At 41.5% G+C, this 19,434-nt stretch overlaps 1 pseudogene across 1 annotated transcript; it reads left to right on the top strand.

Annotated features, from left to right (window-relative positions):
- The first annotated feature begins 6,910 nt into the window (after positions 1-6,910).
- LOC111526213 lies at positions 6,911-7,664 on the top strand (annotated as a pseudogene). The gene has a single exon (XR_002726293.2). The product of XR_002726293.2 is annotated as a cytochrome c oxidase assembly factor 3 homolog, mitochondrial pseudogene (transcript).
- Positions 7,665-19,434: the final 11,770 nt, after the last annotated feature.

Genomic DNA, 19,434 nt, shown 5'->3' on the forward strand with positions numbered 1-19,434 from the left:
CACAGACACATATACACATACACAAACACACATACAGAAACAGACACACATACACACACGTACACATATACATACAGATACACATATGCAGACACATGCACACACATATACAAACATACACATAAACACACATACACATACACACACAAACACACACACATACACACATGCACACACATATACACATACACACAAACGCATACACATACACAGAAACACACACACATACACACAGACACACACACACCTTTGCTTCTGTCTCTATAAAATGGAGATTATACATTTAGTCCAGTGCCTGGCACTTAGGAAACTATTAATAAATTAGAATACTAACCTTCATCAGGCCATGACGATTATCATAGTAGCGCTGGGAAAAACTGTTAGAAGTCTTGCCCTTCCTGTTCTTCAAGAAATCTTGTCTCTATCCCTCATTCTACGCAATGAAAATCTCACCTTTTCTTGAAAATCTCAAGGAAATGAGATTGTAGAGGCATCCTCTGCTGAGCACAGCAGCCCCGCCAGGCACGTGAGGTCCCCGATGGCCCCAGTCCCACCTCTGCCCTCGCTGCCGGGCAGCGGGGAGGAAGCAGCAGAAAGTGTTTCCCAGTCAGGACATGCTTGTTGTCAGCTCTTTCCCCGACAGAGCCAGCTTTTCCTTCTTGTTTTACTTGGCATCGATCTGTGTATTATCTGTGCAGTTCTCTGGAAAAGAACAGAAAACCAACTTCCTATGTGAATAGCCAAGAGCACTGATCTCTCTGCTCTCTGGGGGTCTTCAGGACTAACTCAGAATTCCTGGCTCCTCCTGTCCCTGGCCCGGAAGGTCTCCTGAGTTACTGCATGGAAGCCTCAGCTGGTATCGTGAATGTTCTGCAGAACCAGGGGTGCTTCCAGGGTTGTTACATAGAAGGGGCTTGAAGGCAGGAGTTTGGTTGGAAGAGAAATTGTCCTATAATTGTATTTGCAGCACAAACACACTGGTTTTATTTAGACAATATATCATAGAGCATGAGGGTGACAAAGAGGCCAGTGGGACAAATCTAGCCCCCTACTTGTTTTTGTAAACGAAGTATTGTTGGAATGCTTCTATGCCGTTTCTATTGCCTATGACTTCTTTTGCATTGTAGTGGCAGAGTTGAGTAGTTGAAACAGGCTGTATGTGTGATCTGCAAAGGTCTAAAATACTTACAATCTGGCCCTTTACAGGAAAAGTTTGCAAATCCCTGTAACACAGCAATAAAACAGTACGTTTTAAAAAAAGATGCTTCATTTATAACAATGTGCGTAAAAGTGAGAAAGCATCCTTTGCTCATTTCAAATCATATTTTGGGGATGTCTCGGTGGGTGGGATAATGAGGTCCCTGGGTGGGGAAGGGAGTGTAAATTTTCCCAGGCGACCTGCTTGTGCTGTGACCACGGAGACACTCCTTCCTCGACCCAGGTCCTCTGAATCTCACAGAATGCCAACCTGTGGTCTGAGTTTCTGCTTCGTTTTCACGTTCAGGCCTCTGCCCAGCAGCACAGACTGTCCTCTCACCTTGGGTTGTTTTTCAGTTTCTCGCATCATGGCAGCTAAGGAAAATGGCATTCATTATTTGTAAAAGGATGCAGCTGCTCACGGCTGAAGAGACAGCCACAGAAGCTGTCCCAGACCCCATCCCCAGGACTGAGGCATTGGCCTCTGCACACATGAAACCCATTAGCAGTCCGGAAGACATTGCAGCGGAGGGCTGGGAGGCTCCTGCTGGTGCGCTTCCCCTTATTCCTGGTGACAGTGCTCTGGATCTGCCACTCAGGGTGTCAAGGAGAGTCAGTCACTTTTTCCTGTTCCTGCTCCAGGATGGGCCCTCCTGTGCCCCAGGGCCCCAACCTTAACAAAGACCTGAAGGAGCATGCTAGGTCCTGGGTGAGTTGTTTACTCCTATGCTTCATTTAAGCCTAATTAAAGTTCTGGCATTAGACCAGAGAGATATGATACTATTAGCTGTGTTTTGTAATGGAGAATATGGAACCTCAGAGCACTGCAGCAAGTTGCTTAGGTAAATGCGCTCTGAGCCAGAGGATCAAGTGCTGGTGGTGTGCTGGCAATGCCAACAACGGGCTCTCCTTGCACAGCAGGAAGTGGGGAAGCCTCATCCATAGCATCTGCCCCAGGCCTTGAATAAATCCCCCACCCAGGGGGCTCCCCACCCCTGGACTCAGATCCCTGACCCTCGCTGGGCCTCTATTCCCTGACCTGTGGGTTGAGAAGGCATAGTGCCTGGAGCTATGGAGCAGACCTACACAGGAAGTGCTGCAGGAACCTTTAAAAGTCACAGTCTTAGAAGGTGTGTGTCGGTGCCAGCAAAGTAGGAGCCCCAAGCATGAAAAGACCTGGCACATCCCAGCTCAGTCACCCATGTGCAACTAAAAGCAGATCTGACACTAAGCCATCTGTTTAAGAAGGCCAGTTTTTCTCATGATGCCTATGTAAATCATCACATAAAAAAAAGTGTTGGGCTCCCTATCTTGCTATTGCCCTAAGCATGTTCTTGGCCTTTCCATTGGGTGACCCAGCCTGGAGACAATATGTTTGAGAAAGATGGGTATCTTGTATCTTTCAGAACCCAGCTAGAAACATAAGGAGAGTTAGGCGTATCCAGTATCCAGCTTGGAGTAACTTCGATGGCCTGGGACTGAGTTTAGACAAATGGCCTGCAGAATTGTACCTAACTAGCTGTGTAATCACTCGTGAATTGTTTTCTGAGCACCTCTGGCAAGGCGCTGAGTGGGGAGAGGTGAGATGTTTGTTTTCTCTGGGGCTGGGGATGGGGTGAAAGACGCACGTGACAGAGGCCACTTATAACCCAGGGAGTGCTGCTGCCATGATACCTGGGCAGCATCCGAGGGCCCACAATGGCCAGGTGTGCTGTAAGGGGGTCAAGCGATCACTGTTGAAGTTGGCAGCTGCAGGAGGCTTCCAGAATGGCAGATGGAGCTGGGCCTCGAAAGGCAGGTGGGATTCCAGCAGGGGAGGACGGAGGCTGGACCAGCACTCTTGGGGATCCACCGAGTGGTTTTTCCGTTCTCTGTTTCACATGGATGCCCTTGATTCTCACTTCCATTTTCTCTCCTGGTTTGGCTCCTGAATTACATCCTCGGGTGAGAGGGTAGCCTTGACTCCCCTCTTCTGGGACTGGTTATCAGGCTAGGTGGGGGTGGACAGGAGGTGACTTCCTCCCAGAAGCAGGAGTAATATACCCAACCAACACTCCAGCTCTCTTTAAAGGCATCTTCACATCCCTTTCGTAAGTTCATTTTTCCATTATGTAGCCTAGAGGTGTGTGATTGGCTAAAATTCAAAGAACTAGTATTTGGCCACCTTTTAGCAATTATTTCAAGTATGTTCCTGTAGAAGGTGCAGGTGCTTGTTAAGAGTTCTTTTCAGCAAACATCCTAACACAACCGGAAAAGTCCTATGTAATATCCTGTTATGTTCTCTAGGTTGATTTTACATTCTGCCTAGATGATCAAACACATTTCCAATGCAATGAAAAAATAGTTTGCAACAACTCAGCGGTTGCCAGTGTGCAGCTTCCTCAGTTGCCTGGCCTGTCATTTTCATCATTTTCATCAGTTTACTCTAAGGGCATTCTGTGACCCATGACACTAAGGCTATGTGACCTATAACATAAGACCAAGGCCTGCTGGCCTATAAGGCAAGGTGCTGTTACCAGCTTACTTGACACCCCTGGCTCATCTTAGACTTGAGGTCTCCTAACTCATTGCTTAGAACCCTTTCACAAGGTTCTTTTGTTCCCCAAACAAAACAAAATAAAACAAACAAACAAACAAAAAAACCAAAACCAAAGCATTGAGACCTCACTTTTTGATTTGAATTTTTATTTAACCTAATGTCCTTTCATCTCTTAATAGTTGGCTCTGGGCCCCACTATGCAGCTGAATCCTCTTTCATCGGCCCTTGTGTTTGTTGGTATAATTTGGTGTAAAGGAAAATAAAAAACTCTCAGGACCCCCAAAGTCCTTATGCAAAAGGGAAGGTTAAGCCTGGAGACTGAGTCACATAACGCTCTCTTCCAAATGAGTAGCTGTTACTAGCATTATGCGGTTCCCCACTGGAAGATAAAAGTCCTCAGGCATCTACAAAGGACCACCCCACGGATCATTCAAAAGTAAATTCTTTGCCAGCCTCTCATAAACAAGCACATGTCAATTATAACTTTAGATCTACAGTCTATGGCTAGAGCCAAAAACTAGTCAGTTTATTCTATATTGACAATGTCAGTTACAAACTTACCTTCCCAGGTGCAAAACATAGACAAGATGAGACCAGTCATTCCTCCACCTACCCAGAGAAGTCTGCATAATCAGTTCTTCATTTACTCCCTTTTTTTCTCTTCAAACATTTACCTTATCTTTGTAAAATGTAGATTTAGTGGGTACTAACTAAAGTCTCACAATAATGTGACCATTTACCTTACCGCCTACCTGTCCATTTTCCTACCTGCCTTCCTCCCTTTAAGGAAATGTATAAATACTAAACCTTCTGAAAACCTTTTTAGAAAAAAACAGCCACAGATGTGTCTGTGTTTTTCCTGGATGCTCCCTCAAGCTGGCTTAATAAACCTTGATTGACTGAGACTTTTGCTTCCGTCACTCATTTCATCAGATTACATGAGAATATCCCTGTGATATCTAGAAAAACAGCCTCTGCTGCTATAGAGACAATGCTAGGAAAGTCTTTCCTCGTTTTCAGTGTCTGCCTGCCCTTCTGCGGTAAAAGCCACCCACTCTACCTGCCCATACTCCCCTAGCACCAGCCAAAGGATGCCTCGCTGTGAAGACAAAGCTGGTGATGCCCAGGAAAGAGTCCCCAGGAGGCATCTTCACATAGGTAGAGTGTCTGGAAGAGGCAGGGTCCTCGGGTCCCACCAGCCAGAGAAACATTCAGTTAAGGCAGAACCTGGCATGCGATCAAGGAATGCTTTGCTGAAGAAGAAATCTCGAAATAGATGTGTAGGTATAACTGAGTAACCCCCTTTTTCTAAGAGATAGAGAATGAGTTGTTATTATTATTATTTCTCTTCTTTTCTCTTTTCTCTATTTCTCCATGCTCCCCACTTCCTACTTAGCCCTTCAGAAATGCAATTATAACCTTCTACCACCTCCCCTTCACCAGACACTTCCTACAGAGCAATTCATCTATGTGCTTAGAAGCTCTAGAGTGGGACTGTCTCCCACTAGGAAACTGCCTTGAAGACAACAGTCAATTTACAATTCAAAGTATGCCTGCTATGAAACTGTCTCCCACCTGGAGAGTTTCGGCCATCTTTGTAACCTAGTTCTACCCACCAAGGCACCAACTTGACTACCTGGTAGATAAGGCACTGAAGGTAGTATGTGGACCCCTACCTGTTCACTTCCTGCCCTGCATGTCATTCATGCCAGGTCCCCTTTTAAAAGTGCCCACTTTCTTTTTATTGTATTTATTTATTTTTTTGAGATGGAATCTTACTCTTTTGCCCAAGCTGGAGAACAGATCTCAGCTCATTGCAGCCTCCACCTCTTGGGTTCAAGTGATTCTCCTGCCTCAGCCTCCTGAGTAGCTGGGATTACAGGCACACACCACCATGCCCAGCTAATTTTTTGTATTTTTATTAGAGATGGAGTTTCACCATGTTGGCCAGGCTGGTCTCGAACTCCTGGCCTCAGGTGATCCACCCACCTTGGCCTCCCGAAGTGCTGGGATTACAGGTGTAAGCCACTATACCTGGCCAAAAGTGCCCACTTTCTGCTCCAAATGTGAAGCGATGCCCTTAAGGCAGGGAAGCCTGTACTTCTTCCCCTAAGCTAGCTTTGGAATACAAAATCACCTTCTTTATACCAGACCTCATTCTTGTTCACTGGACTCTGCAAGGGGCAAGTGACTGAACCTGTGTTTTGGTTACACAGGGAAACCTCAGCACCTTCAGCATGTTAAAAATACTGAATATACTGTCTCTTCTACTTCTGGGTCCACATCAAATTTACTTTCAGGTTTTGTTTAATTTGGGGAGGAAAGAGAAAAGGAAAGTAATCTTGGTGAGATCTTTTCTTATCGATCCATTTATTTATTCATTCATTTACTCAATGAATCTACTATGTGCCACGTGATTTGCTAGTAGTGAGCAGTGAGACGATAAATGATAAAAATACCATCTATCCATGCCCTTGTCAAGTTTGATGTCCAGCCAGAAGCCATCAGCATTTGGAAAAGTTTTTCTGTTATCACAGATGCTAGCCTTCCGCAGACCACATTGTGAGAAAGGTGAAATTTGACCTGAATGCAATTTCACTCTTTTCCTTCCTCTCTGTATCAACCTTCCTCTGCTACCTCACTGGGCTTGGAACTCTGTGGGATCTACTGGTGGTCTCCCAGTACATGACTGACCTCCCAGTTCCCTTCTCTGAATCCCACCTCCCCGTGGTCTTGGATCAGAGGGTAACTGTCCTTTGCCATTAGGGTAGCCCTGGTGGGGAAAGAAGAAGACATGGGCTTACAGTCTTCCCAACCCTACTTTCCAAAAGCCTAAGCCCCAGAAAGGGAGAGGATGTGTAGGTGTAAACAAAACATCTTGGCTAGAAACAGGGAGAGAGAGGGGGCCTTCTCTCACACACGGGAAAGATGTTCTCCATGAGGAAGATGAAAGAGGAAGGCAAACAGCAATAGAAAGAGAAAAAACTCAATGAGGGGCCCTGTGGGCAGGATGAAGGAGGGCTTCACCATGACACATGAAGACCATGGGGTCCTGCCTGGTCTGATGACCCACAGCTGTGAACAGTCCTGCGAACAGGGATGTCCAAGTGGGAAGAGGGTGACTCAAGTAGGATTAAGTTAAAAATTTTAGACCGGGAAGGGAGGAAGGGCAACATGGCGGCTTCCGGGGCTGGTGACCCTCTGGATGCTAAGCGTGGAGAGGCCCCGTTGGCTCAGCTTATCGACCCGCCTCGGGAGAAGCTGACACCCGAGCAACTGCATTCCATGCGGTGAGCGCAGCTTGCCCAGTGGCAGAAGGTCCTACCGCGGCGGAGGACCCAGAACATCGTGACCGGCCTAGGCATCTGGGCTCTGGTGTTAGCTCTTTATGGTTACACCTTCTACTCGATTTCCCAGGAGCGTTTCCTAGATGAGCTAGAAGAGGAGGCCAAAGCTGCCCGAGCCCGAGCTCTGGCAAGGGTGTCAGGATCCTAATCTGGATGGGTATTGATCATGTCCAACCTGCTGGAGCCCCTTCATATGGTGGAGGATGCCCCATGACCCTGTAGAAATTGAATCTTGCTCACAACATTGTTGGCCTTCTTACTAACCTTGGGCCATGATTGATCCCAAGAAACCAGGGACTTAAGCATTTGGCCACTGTCAAAAGAAGAGAACTTTGCCCACTGCACACTTGCTGTGTACAATGACTGAGCCCTTTCTTGTAGTTTGTTTCCTTGAGAGGTGCGCGTGCGACTGTGGCTTTTCCCAATGTTTCTGACTTTGTGGTTTACCCTCTTCACCTTCCAGGGATGTGATTGTTACGAGGTTAGGCGTGGCAACTCTGTGCAGTGTTTGAGCCTAAAGTGGGATAGATAGGGTCAAATTGAGAATAATAAACTGAGTCATTCTCCTGGAAAAAAAAAAATTTACAATCTGGTGAAGTAAGCCTGGGACATCTTTCTGTACCCATTGAACACTAATTCCCCATTCTGCCTCCTCTTAACCCCCTTTCAACTTTCTATCTCTATGCATTTGACTCCTCCAGGTACCTCATACAAATGGAATCATACAGTCTTTGTCCTTTGTGACTGACTCATTTCAATTAGCATAATGTCCTCAAAGTTCATCTATGTTGTGGCATGTGTCAGAATTTCTTTCCTTTTGAAGGCTGAATAATATTCCATTGTATGCATTCACCATTTTTTGTTTATCTATTGATCTGTTGATGGTCTCCAGTTGCTTTCACCTTTTGACTATTATAAATTAGGCTGCTATGAACATGAATGTACAAATATCTCTTTCAGTCCCTGCTTTCAATTTTTTTGGGCATATACCTAGAAGAAGAATTGTAAACCGTATAATAATTCTATGTTCAACTTTTTGAGGAGCCACCAAACTGTTTTTAACAGGGGTTGAACCATTTTACATTCCTACTAAGATTCCAGTTTCTCCACATCCTCACCAACACTTGTCACTTGTTATTTTGTGTGTGTGTGTGTTTTTTTTGTTTTGAAGGTCATCCTAAAAAGTGTGAAGTGGGATCTCATTGTGGTTTTGATATGCATTTCCCTAATGATTAGTAATGTTCAGCATCTTTTTATGTGCTTGCTGGACATCTGTATATATTCTTTAGAGAAATGTCTACTCAAGTCTTTTGCCCATTTAAAAAATGAGTTATTTTATTTTATTTTTTTTAAAGAAGTGGGGTCTTTTTATGTTGTCCCAGCTGGACTTGAACTCCTGGGCTCAAGTGATCCTCCCACCTCATCCTCCCAAGTAGCTGGGACCACAATGTAGGAGTTAATATATTCCAGATATTCTTTTTTTTTTTTTTTTTTTTTTTGAGACGGAGTCTTGCTCTGTCGCCCAGGCTGGAGTGCAGTGGCATGATCTTGGCTCACTGCAACCTCCACCTCCTGGTTCAAGTGATTCTCCTGCCTCAGGCTCCCGAGTAGCTGGGATTACAGGCATGTGCCACCATGCCCGGGTAATTTTTGCATTTTTAGCAGAGATGGGGTTTCACCATGTTGGCTGGGCTGGCCCCGAACTCCTGACCTCAGGTGATCTGCCTGCCTCGGCTTCCCAAAGTGTTGGGATTACAAGCGTGAGCTACCTCATCCAGCCTCCGGATATTGATTCTTTATCGCTACAAGATTTACAAATGTTTTATCCCATTCTGTGGGTTGCCTTTTCACTCTCTTGACAGTATCCTTTGAGGCACAAAAGGTTTTTTTTTTTGTTGTTGTTTGTTTGTTTGTTTGTTTGTTTTTGTAGAGATGAGGTCTCACAATATTGCCCAGGCTGGTCTTGAACTCCTGGGCTCAAGCAGTCTATCTGCCTTGGCCTCCCAAATTGCTGGGATTACAGGTGTGCACAAAAGTTTATAATTTTGATGAAATCCTATTTATCTATTTTCTCTTTTTGTTGCCTGTGCTTTTGGTGTAATATCTGAGAAATCATTGCCCAATCCAAGTCATAAAGTTTTCCCTGATGTTTTCTAAGAGTTTTATAGCCTTACCTTTAGGTCTTTGATCAAATTTGAGTCAATTTTTGTAAATGGTGTAAGGTAAGGGTTCAACTTGATTCTTTTACATGTGGATATCCAATTTTTCCAGCACCATTTGTTGAAGACACTGTTGTTTTCCCAGTGAATGCTCTGCAAACCCCTGTTGAAAGTCAATCAACCAAATATGCAAGGATTTATTTCTGGGCTCTGTATTCTGTTCCATTGACATATTTGCATATCCTTATGCCAGTGCTGCATTGTTTTGTTTTGTGGCAGCTTTGTAGTATATTTTGAAATCAGGAAATGTGAGAGTTCAAATTTTCTTTCTTTTTCTTGATTGTTTTGGCTTTGTGGGGCCTCTTGAGATTTTATATGAACTTTAGGATGAGTTTTTCCATTTTTGCAAAAATCACTATTAAGATTTTAATAGGAATTACACTGAATGGAGATTGCTATGGTTAGTATTGTCATCTTAATAATGTCAGGACTTATCATCTCTGAACAAAGGATGTCTTTCCATTTATTTAGTCTTCTTTAATTTCTTGTACCAATGTTCTGTAATTTTCAGTGTACAAGTTTTTTGCTTCCTTGGTTAAATTTATTCCTAAGTATTTTATATTTTTTGATGTTAGTATAAATGCAATTTTTTCTTCATTTTCTTTTTTAAATTGCTCATTGTTAGTGTATAGAAATGTTACCGATTTTTTGTATGTTGATTTTGTATCCTAAACTTTGCTGTATTTGCTTGTTATTAATAGCCGTAACAGGTTTTGTGTGTGTCTGATCTTCTGCATATAAAATCATGTCATCTGTGAACAGAAGTGATTTTATTCTTCCTTTCCTTTCTTCCTTCTTTTTCTTGCCTAATTGCTTCAGTTAGAACTTCCAGTACTGTGTTGAACATATGGCCAAAAATGGAAACCCTCGTTTTGTTCCTTATCTTAGGCTAAAAGCTTTCAGTCTTTCACCATGGAGTATGATGCTGGTGGTGCATTTTCATATATGGACTGTACTATGTTGGGAAAATTTCTTCTTACTCCTTATTTTTTAGGCATTTAAAAAACGGGTGTTGAATTTTGTCAAATGCTTTTTCTTCATCAATTCAGATGATCATGTGGGGTTTTGTTGTTTTTTTCTCTTCATGCTATTAATGTAGTGTATTACATTGATTTAGTATCATATGTTGAACCATTTTTACATTCCAAGAATAAATCCCACTTGGTCATAGTGTATATTCTTTTTAATATGTTGCCAAATTTGGTTTGCTAGCACTTTGGTAGGCACTTTTGTATCAATATTCATAAGGAATATTGGTCTATAGTTTCTTTTCTTGTAGTTTTGTTTTCTGGCTTTGGTATCAAAAGTAATGCTGGCTTTATTGAATGTTAGGAAGTGCTTTCTCTTCAACTTTTGGGAAGAATTTGAGAAGCATTGGTGTTAATTCTTCTTTAAAAACGAGTAGAATTCACCAGTAAAGTCATCTGCTCCTAGGCTTTGCTTTTTTTTTTTTTGTTTCATTTTCAAAATGCATCACTTTATTTTCCTTATAAGGCAGCCACACATTAAGCACGTGACAGTCACCTGATTTCTTCAGTGAGCCCCCTGGCTTCCACGAGCTTTCCTGGAGCCTATGGCTAGAAGAGTCCTGAGATTTCAAATATTAAAGCTTTCTCCACAGCCACAAGTTCCTGTGATGTTTGGGTGATTGAACACAAACTCACTGGATAATTTGTCTTCATTATAGTCCATTTCCGTTCCTAGAAGTGTTAGCTGTGCTTTCTTTTCAATGAATACTCTGACTCCATCTTGAATAACTTTTTCATCAGAATCTCCTTTTGTCTTTGTATATTCTAGAGTATAAAAAAGGCCATTACAGCCCCTGGTTTGGACACCAACATTTACACCTACATGCTCAGGCTTATCTTTAAAGTTGTTTTATCTTTAAGTTAAAACAACTTATCTTAAAGTTGTTTTACCCTGACGCTGAAGGCGTCAGGGTAAGGGCGGCCCTGGTGGGCTGCAGTTTGCTCTTTCTAGTTTTTTTAGTTTTCCTAGTTTTTCTAGTTTTTTAGTTTTTTAGTTACGTGGACTAAGGAGGCCGACATCTTTGCTGCCCTGGAGCCCTGGTACCTCGGAGCCCGGCTGCCTCAGCCTGTCTCCATGGACACGGCGGTGCACTCCTGGGCTTTTCTTTCTTGGAGGTTTTTGATAAGTGATTCAATATCCTTCCTAGTTATAGATCTAATCAGGTTTTCTATGTCTCTGTGAGTCAATTGTGATAGATTTTATGTTTTATAGGAATTTTTAAATTTCACTACTTTATGCAGTCTGTTGGTGTATAATTATCCATCATATTCTCTTTTATTCCGTTTTATTTCTGTAAAATTGATGGTAATGTCCCCACTTTTATTTCTGACGTTAGTTATTCGAATCTTCTCTCTTTTTTCCTTAGACAATGTAGCTAAAGTTTCTCAATGTTGTTGGTTTTTTGAATAATCAACAATTCATTTTGTCTATTTTTCTGCTCTGTTTTTTTAATTTCTGCTCTAATCTTTATTATTTATTAATTGTGTTCCTTTTGACAGCTTTGGTTTTAGTTTATTCTTCTTTTTATAGTTTCTTAAGTCATAAAGTTAGCTCGTGAATTTGAGATTTTTCTCCTTTTTTAATGTAAGCCTTTAAATCTATGTGTTTTTTCCTAGCATCACTTTTACTGAATTCCATAAGGGATTTTTAATTATAATTTTTTAATTTTAGATTCAGGGGATACATGTGCAGGTTTGTTACAAGGGTATTTGTGTGATGCTGAGGTTTGGGCTTCTACTGACCCCGTTATCCAGACAATAAACACAGCACCCAATAGGAAGCTTTTCAGCCCTTGCCCCCTCTCTTCTTCTCTCCTTTTGGAGTCCCTGGTGTCTGCTTTTTCCATCTTTATGTCCATGTGTACTTTAGTTTCTACCTCTAAGTGAGAACATGAGACTTTTGGTTTTCTGTTTCTGCATTAATTCACTTAGGATAATGGCCTCCAGCTGCATCCATGTTGCTGCAAAGGATATGATCATATTCTTTTTAATGGCTGCATAGTATTCCACAGTGTATATATGCTGCATTTTCTTTATCAAATCCATGACTGATGGGCAACTAGGTTGATTCTGTCTTTGCTATTGTGAATAGTGCTGTGATGAATGTATGAGTGCAGGTGTCTTTTTGGTAGAATTATTTGTTTTCCTTTGGGTATATACCCAGTCATAGGATTGCTGTGTCAAATGGTAGTTATATTTTTAGTTATTTGAGAAATCTCCAAACTGCTTCCCACAGTGGCTGAACTAATTTGCATTCCTGCCAACAGTGCATTTGCAGTCCCTTTTCTGTGCAGCTTCACCAACACCTGTCATTTTTCGAAGTTTTAATAATAGTCATTCTGACTGATGTGAGATGGTATCTCATTGTGATTTTGATTTGCATTTCTCTGATGACTAGTAATGTTGAGTATTTTTTAATATGTGTGTTGGTCACTCCTATGTCCTCTTTTGAGAAGTGTCTGTTCATGTCATTTGCCTACTTTTTAATAGGGTTATTTGTATATTACTTGTTGATATGTTTAAGTTCCTTACAGATTCTGGATATGAGTCCATTGCCAGATGCATAGTTTGCAAATATTTTCTTCCATTCTATATGTTGTCTGTTTACTTTGTTGATGGTTTCTTTTGCTGTGCAGACTCTTTAGTTTAATGAGTTCTCACTTGTCAATTTTTGTTTTTGTTGCAATTGCTTTTGAAGACTTAGTCATACACTCTTTGCTAGGACAATGTCCAGAAGGGTATTTCCTAGGTTTTGTTCTAGGATTCTTATAGTTCAAGGTCTTACATTTAAGTCTTTAATCCATATTGAGTTATTTTTTGTATATGGTGATAAATAGCGGTTCAGTTTAATTCATCTGCATATGGTTAGCCAGTTCTCCCAAAACCATTTATTTAATAGCAACTTTTCCCCAATGCTTACTTTGGTTGATTTTGTTTAAGATCAGTTGTTTGTAGTTGTGTACCTTTATTTCTGTGTTCTCTATTCTGTTTGTTGGTCTATGTGTCTATTTTTTGCCAGTACCATGCTGCTTTGGTTACTGTAAGCATATATAGTTTGCAGTTATGCATCCAATAGGTTTTGATATGTTGTGTTTCATTATCATTTATCTCATTTCTTTCATTACTACCTTCTTTTGTATTTAGTTGATTTTTTGTAGTGATACATTTTGATTCCCTTCACATTTACTTTTGTGTATATTCTATAGATATTTTCTTTGTGGTTACCATATGTGGTTACCATATATAACCTCCTAAAGTTATAACAATCCAATTTAATTACCACCAACTTAACTTCAATCACACACAAAAACTACTCCTACATAGCTCCATCCTGCCCTTCATGTCATTAAGATCACAAATCATAAATGACATCTTTAAACATTGTGTGCCCAATAACATGGATTTATAATTATTTTATCCCTTCTTTTTTTAATCCCAGTAGAAAATAAGTTCAAAATTATAGAAATACTGGCTTTATACTTGCCCATGTATTTACATTTACAGAGATCTGTAGTTCTTCACATGGCTTTGAGTTACTGTATAGTTTTCTTTAATTACAACTTCAAGGGCTCCCTTTAGCATTTCCCATAGGGTAGGTAATGAAGTCCCTCAGTTTTTGTTTATCTGGGAATGTCTTAATTTCTCATTTTTGAAAGACAATTTTTATGCATATAAAATTCTCAGTTGACAGGTCACTTTTCTTTCAGCACTTTAAGCTATCTGCCCATTGCTTCCTGAGATCCAAAATTTCTGATGATAATTCTGCTGATAATCTTAGGGAGCATTCTTTGTATGTTATGAGTTGCTTCTCTCTTGCTACTTTCAATATCCTTTCTTTGTCTTTTGGCAGTTGACTATAATGTGTCTTGGTACGGTTTTCTTTGAGTTTATCCTACTTAGAGTTCGTCGTTCGTCAGATTTTGTGAATTTGTGCATTCATGTCTGGCATCAAATTTGGGGAGTTTTTATCCATTATTTTTTTCAGTTTTCTTTCTTTCCCTTCCTTTCTGTCTTCTCCTTATGGGACTTCCATAATGTGTGTTTGTCTGCTTAATGGTGTCCCACAAGTCTCTTAGGCTCTGTTCACTTTTCTTCATTCTTTTTTCTTTCCATTCCTCAGACAAGATAATTTCAATTGTCTTGTCTTCAAGTTCATATATTTTTCTTGTGCCTGTTGAAATTGAATCTGCTGTTAAATACGTCTAGTGAAGTTTTCATTTCAGTTATTGTGCTTACAGGTCCAGAATTTCTGTTTGGTATTTTTTAAAAATTTTGATCTCTGGTTATATTGTCATTTTGCTCATCTATCATTTTTCTGATTTCCTTTAGTGGTTTGCCCATGTTTTCCTTTAGTTATTTGAACATCTTTAAAACAGTTGTTTTAAGATTTTTGTGTAGTAAGTCTGATGTCTGGGTTTCCACAGGGATGGTTTCTGTCAATATTTTTTTTTTTCATTTTTTACTTGAGTGAACCATGTTTTCCTGTTTCTTTGCATACCTTGTGTTATGTGTAAACATTGAGCATCTCTCTGTTACAATGCGGTAAGTCTGAAAATCAGAATCTTTTCCTTCCCCAGAGGTTACTGGTTTTTTTTTTGTTTGTTTGTTTGTTTCTTTTTTTTTTGTAAAATTTGTTGAAGCCTGTGGCATCCATTTCTGAGAGTTTTTCAGACTGTTTTCCCAAGACTATTCGTTGTCATATGTAATCACTGAAGTCTCTATTCCTTTAGTTTGTGTTCAGCTAATGCTTTGACAGAGATTTCCTTGAATGCTAAGGGCTCTTGCAGTCTTTTCAGATTGTCTCTGTGCTAGAGCACTCTTTCAAGACTAGCGAGGCTTATTCAGAGCCTAAGGATCAGCTTCAGGTGAAAGCCTAAGGCATTCTTCGGACTTTTTGAGCCTGTGTCTTGCCTGGGCATGCACATGGCTTTCTAAATTCTCTCATAACGGCTGCTTTTGACTGTCCTAATTTCCCAAAGAGTCTTACTCCAGCTTCTCATCTGGGCCTTAGATGGTCTACTCTATGGCTCCACTCAAAATCTCTTGCCCAGACCATGAACCTATAGTGATCTTGCAGCTTTTATTAACAGTGTCTACTTATTTTTCCAGCTGTGTTCTGAGTAATGTAACAGAGACTAGTGAGTCAGTTCTTCACTTATCTCCCAGGCAGTTTAAAAGAGATGTGTATAATAATTTGCAGGTAGTATCTGCTCTGATTCTTCCAGTTTGCAAGGAGGAAATTGGAACAAGGCTGGCTGCTGTGTTTCAAGACAAAGACTGCTGCCACACTGGGGAGAGGATGGGGCCAGGGTGAGTTAAAATACAAAACTTCCCTGCCATTTTGAAGGTGACTTTTTCTTGAATGGGCCTTCACTTGATTGTTGTAAACATTTGACCATTTTCCAGTGCTCTGACAAAATTGGTTCAGAACGTTTCTAGGTTTTAAAAAATGTTTCTGTGGGGAAATGCAAATTAGGAGCTTCCTAGTCTCTCATTTTGCTGATATTCCAGCGTCAACAAAATCTTTAATCATGTGTATTAACACATAGATATTCTCATATCTGTTTTGCCTGAACGCCTCCTCAGATCTTTGTGGAATGAAGTAGAGAATAAACATGTAAACCCTTGGACAGGCTGCTATGTATCCTGGGACCATCTGCAAGGACACTCCACTGCAGGTGCCTAATCAGACTTCAAACTGATATTTTTGCTGAGAAGTTGAAAGAGGGAGATTGGAAAGGGGCCCAAAGTCCTTCTGGAGGAAAACTATTGTGAGGGCATGTCTCTCCTTTCCTTAGAAACTTTACTCAAAACCATTTTAAATTCTCCACAGCTAGTTTACCAATCTGGTGGAAACTTCAATTTTAGTGTTATTAGTTTTTACCCATTTGTGCTGTAACACACATGTATGTTATGAAATGGGCAGAGGGAGGATGACTAATTATTTTTCCTTGTCCAAAAGGGCAGAGAAATTCCTCCCTCACTCTGTCACTCCCCCACATGGATCAATCCCCTGTTTACCTCCCACTCTAAGAAACTCAGTACCTGGCCTCATTATTCCCTCTAAGGAGCTCACAGTTTGGTGAACTCCTTCCAACACCCTCACAATCTCTTGTGAGGCAGGTCTTTCCACCCACCCTTCCTCACCTGCTGGTTTTAGATCTCAAGGGTTTTACATTTAGGATCAGCCTTCTAGTTAGTTGCTGAGCTGGAGAGAGAACAGAGCTTGGTGGCTTCCAGTTGGCTCTAGTGCCACCTGAGTCTAAGTCAATTAAACTCCCACTATGACCAAGGATGGTGCCCAGCACTTTCCTTTTGAAACGTGTAATGCAGAGAACCCTGAGAAAGTTGCACTGAAGGAGGAAAAGTCAATCAGATGGGCTCCACCTTTCCTGTTATTCCTCTTTTCAGTGCCCCATCTGCTGCCAAGTAGCAATGTGGGAGCTTTTGAAAATGAGTTTTAAATGGAAGAACTAATGGAAGAAAAAGTAGACAAGGAGAAAGGGTAAAGGAAGGAGGATACCCTTTCTAACAGGTAGCTCCTCTTTCCTCTTGACCTGACCTTGTGAGACAGTGAGCCCAAGGAATTTCTGGGGTCACACTTGGGCATTGTGGCCTGAAAATTAGACAGACATGGAATGGGTGTGTGAACCATTGAAACAAGTGAGAAAAAAACCTAAGCTTGTAGAGGACAGCTCCCAGTGCTGCGGGGACACACTTCCCAGATGAGGACTGGTCGCAGTGACTACTCGCAGGACCTCAGTTTGCATCTTTCAGTCCCAGCCCTCCCGGGGAATCAGAGGAGGGAAGGAAACCTCCCTAAGATGTTTGTCTAATCAAGGCTGCAAGGCCTTCTGGTTTTCAATTATGAAACAAAGGCATTTAAAATTTTCTCTCCTCACTTTCTCCGAGAGCCAGGTTCTCTTTCCTGGGACTATGGGAAAGAGGAGCTGCTCCAAGCTCAGAGGATGTGCATGATGACTCAGATGGCACTGGCAACTGGGAGATTTTTATTTGATTTGGTCCCACTTTCCCATTTCACAGGTGGGAGAGCAGGCTCAGAGACTGAAGTGGTTTTTCCAATTTTACAGAGTAAACTTCTGTTGAGATGACAGGCCAGACTGCTGACAGCAGGCCAGACATGTATGCTGTCTGATTAGTGCATCTATCTTCCCCTCTACTCCTGTATCTTCCCACACAGTAGCCCCAGTCAAATGAATTAGCTATGAGGACAACAAACCCATGCCTTGCTTTCCAGCAGACTGAACAAGGTAGGGGCACATCTCCACCAGAAAACTGGGCAAAACCTCCTGGTTTAATCAGGCTGATTTTGGTGCACAATCTCAACTAAAGGGTGAAGTTGTTTCCTTTTCTTTGGTAGCTGATGTTGTCTTTGCAAAGAAATAAACCAAAAAAACCACAGACAGAGCTTCTGCTAGTATGTCAGTGCCTGACCAAGCAACCGATTTGTACACTGGTCAGGTTTGGCTATTTACATGTGTAAGGTCTTTCCCCACAGGATTGGTATACAGACAAGTGAGTTTGCAAATCCTAGCTCCTCTGTGTGTGATGGAAGGATTTAGAAATTCCAGTTGGGGTGTTCTGCTGTGAAAAATTTATCAAGGTAGGACTAGGTCTAAACATTTAACTCTGAAAAACGGGCCAGCAAACAGAAATACCATATGTGAATTTCCTATTTGCTCCTTAGCTCAGGATTACTGGTGGTTTCATCCTTACTCCACAGTACACCCCTCCCATCACTTTTTCATACTCATTTGAGGACAGAATTAGTCAAAACTGATTTAAAAACTATGACTCAGAGCACAGGGCCAGCTACCTGGGCACGGGACAGAGGGTCCTGCACTTGGTTTAATGCTTGGATGTTGTTGTCTTGAAATTCTTAGTAGTTTTTGGACAGGTGCCTATATTTTCATCTACCACTGGGCTTTGCAAGTTTTGAAGCTGGTCCTGTTGGGATATATGACTTCCAATTTCAGCTCAAACTTGTGTTGTGACTTTGGCCAAACTTTACTCTTTTTGAGACTCTGTTTTCTCATCTATACTCGCCACAAGGGCAGTGGCTGCAGTAGTTATTTACTACTAAATTCTCAGCCCTTACCATGGTGCCTGACACATGTAAGTGCTCAACAAATACTCGTAGAATAAATGAATTAATATCAAAGAAAACTTGCTGCTTAAAATTTGGGAAATGATGCTGAATTACAGAAGTGCATTTCTTAAGAGCTATAAAGACAAACATATTGAATGGCCATTATGAAATAAAGATGACGGCAATATCGCTGATCATCTATTTCCTGATGGCTACTCTGGTAATTTACTAAACAGTGGATACGGAGAAAAGAAAACAGTCTTCAGTAGATATAGCCGGGACTGATGCCAGACATCTCATTGAATCTTATAAATTCTTCATCTTTACATAAGCGTGCATGGAAAAAGGCTTCTCAAGCCATAAAGAAAGCTGCAAATAAGCTCTGGATATTGCGTTTCAGGCCAAGGTCTAGTTCAAATGCAGTCTGGGAAAAGTCCCATTTGGAAAAGCTGTCTGCTTGCAGAATTTTATTCCCTATTAGTACTTCGGTATCACTCAAAACACAGGCAGAACTAAAAGCTGGGCCTGGAAAGCAAGAGGACTTCTCGTAAGGTTGCTTCCAGGCAAAAATGTGGGTTTGGACTGGATAAAAACTAAACATCAGCTCCAGCAAATCTGGGAGGCATTCGGTAAATGGCTGAATTGGACCCTGCCTCAAGACTTCTTGATTATTTTTTTTTGCCCCCTTTCCTGCCCCAGGGTGTGTCTCAGAGATGGAATTCAGGGTGAGCTTTACTCCTGAGCTGCTGGGGGATGTGGGCACAACCCCACCTGAGATGTGAGCATGGAGCTCTGATTAAAGCATCCAGGCTTTTGAGCTTCAGGGCTGTAGCTAGAAGGGGAGGTCAGAGATCACAGTAGCTACTGATTATTTCTCACTTACCAGGTGTCATAAGTTTTTCATGTGTATCACGTTTAATCCTCAAGACCCCTAAAGGAACTGTTATTACACTTGTTTTAAAGGTGTGGAAAATGAGGCTCAGGTAGGTTAAGT

This window comes from Piliocolobus tephrosceles, chromosome 1 (genome assembly GCF_002776525.5).
Source record: "Piliocolobus tephrosceles isolate RC106 chromosome 1, ASM277652v3, whole genome shotgun sequence".
NCBI lineage: Eukaryota > Metazoa > Chordata > Mammalia > Primates > Cercopithecidae > Piliocolobus > Piliocolobus tephrosceles.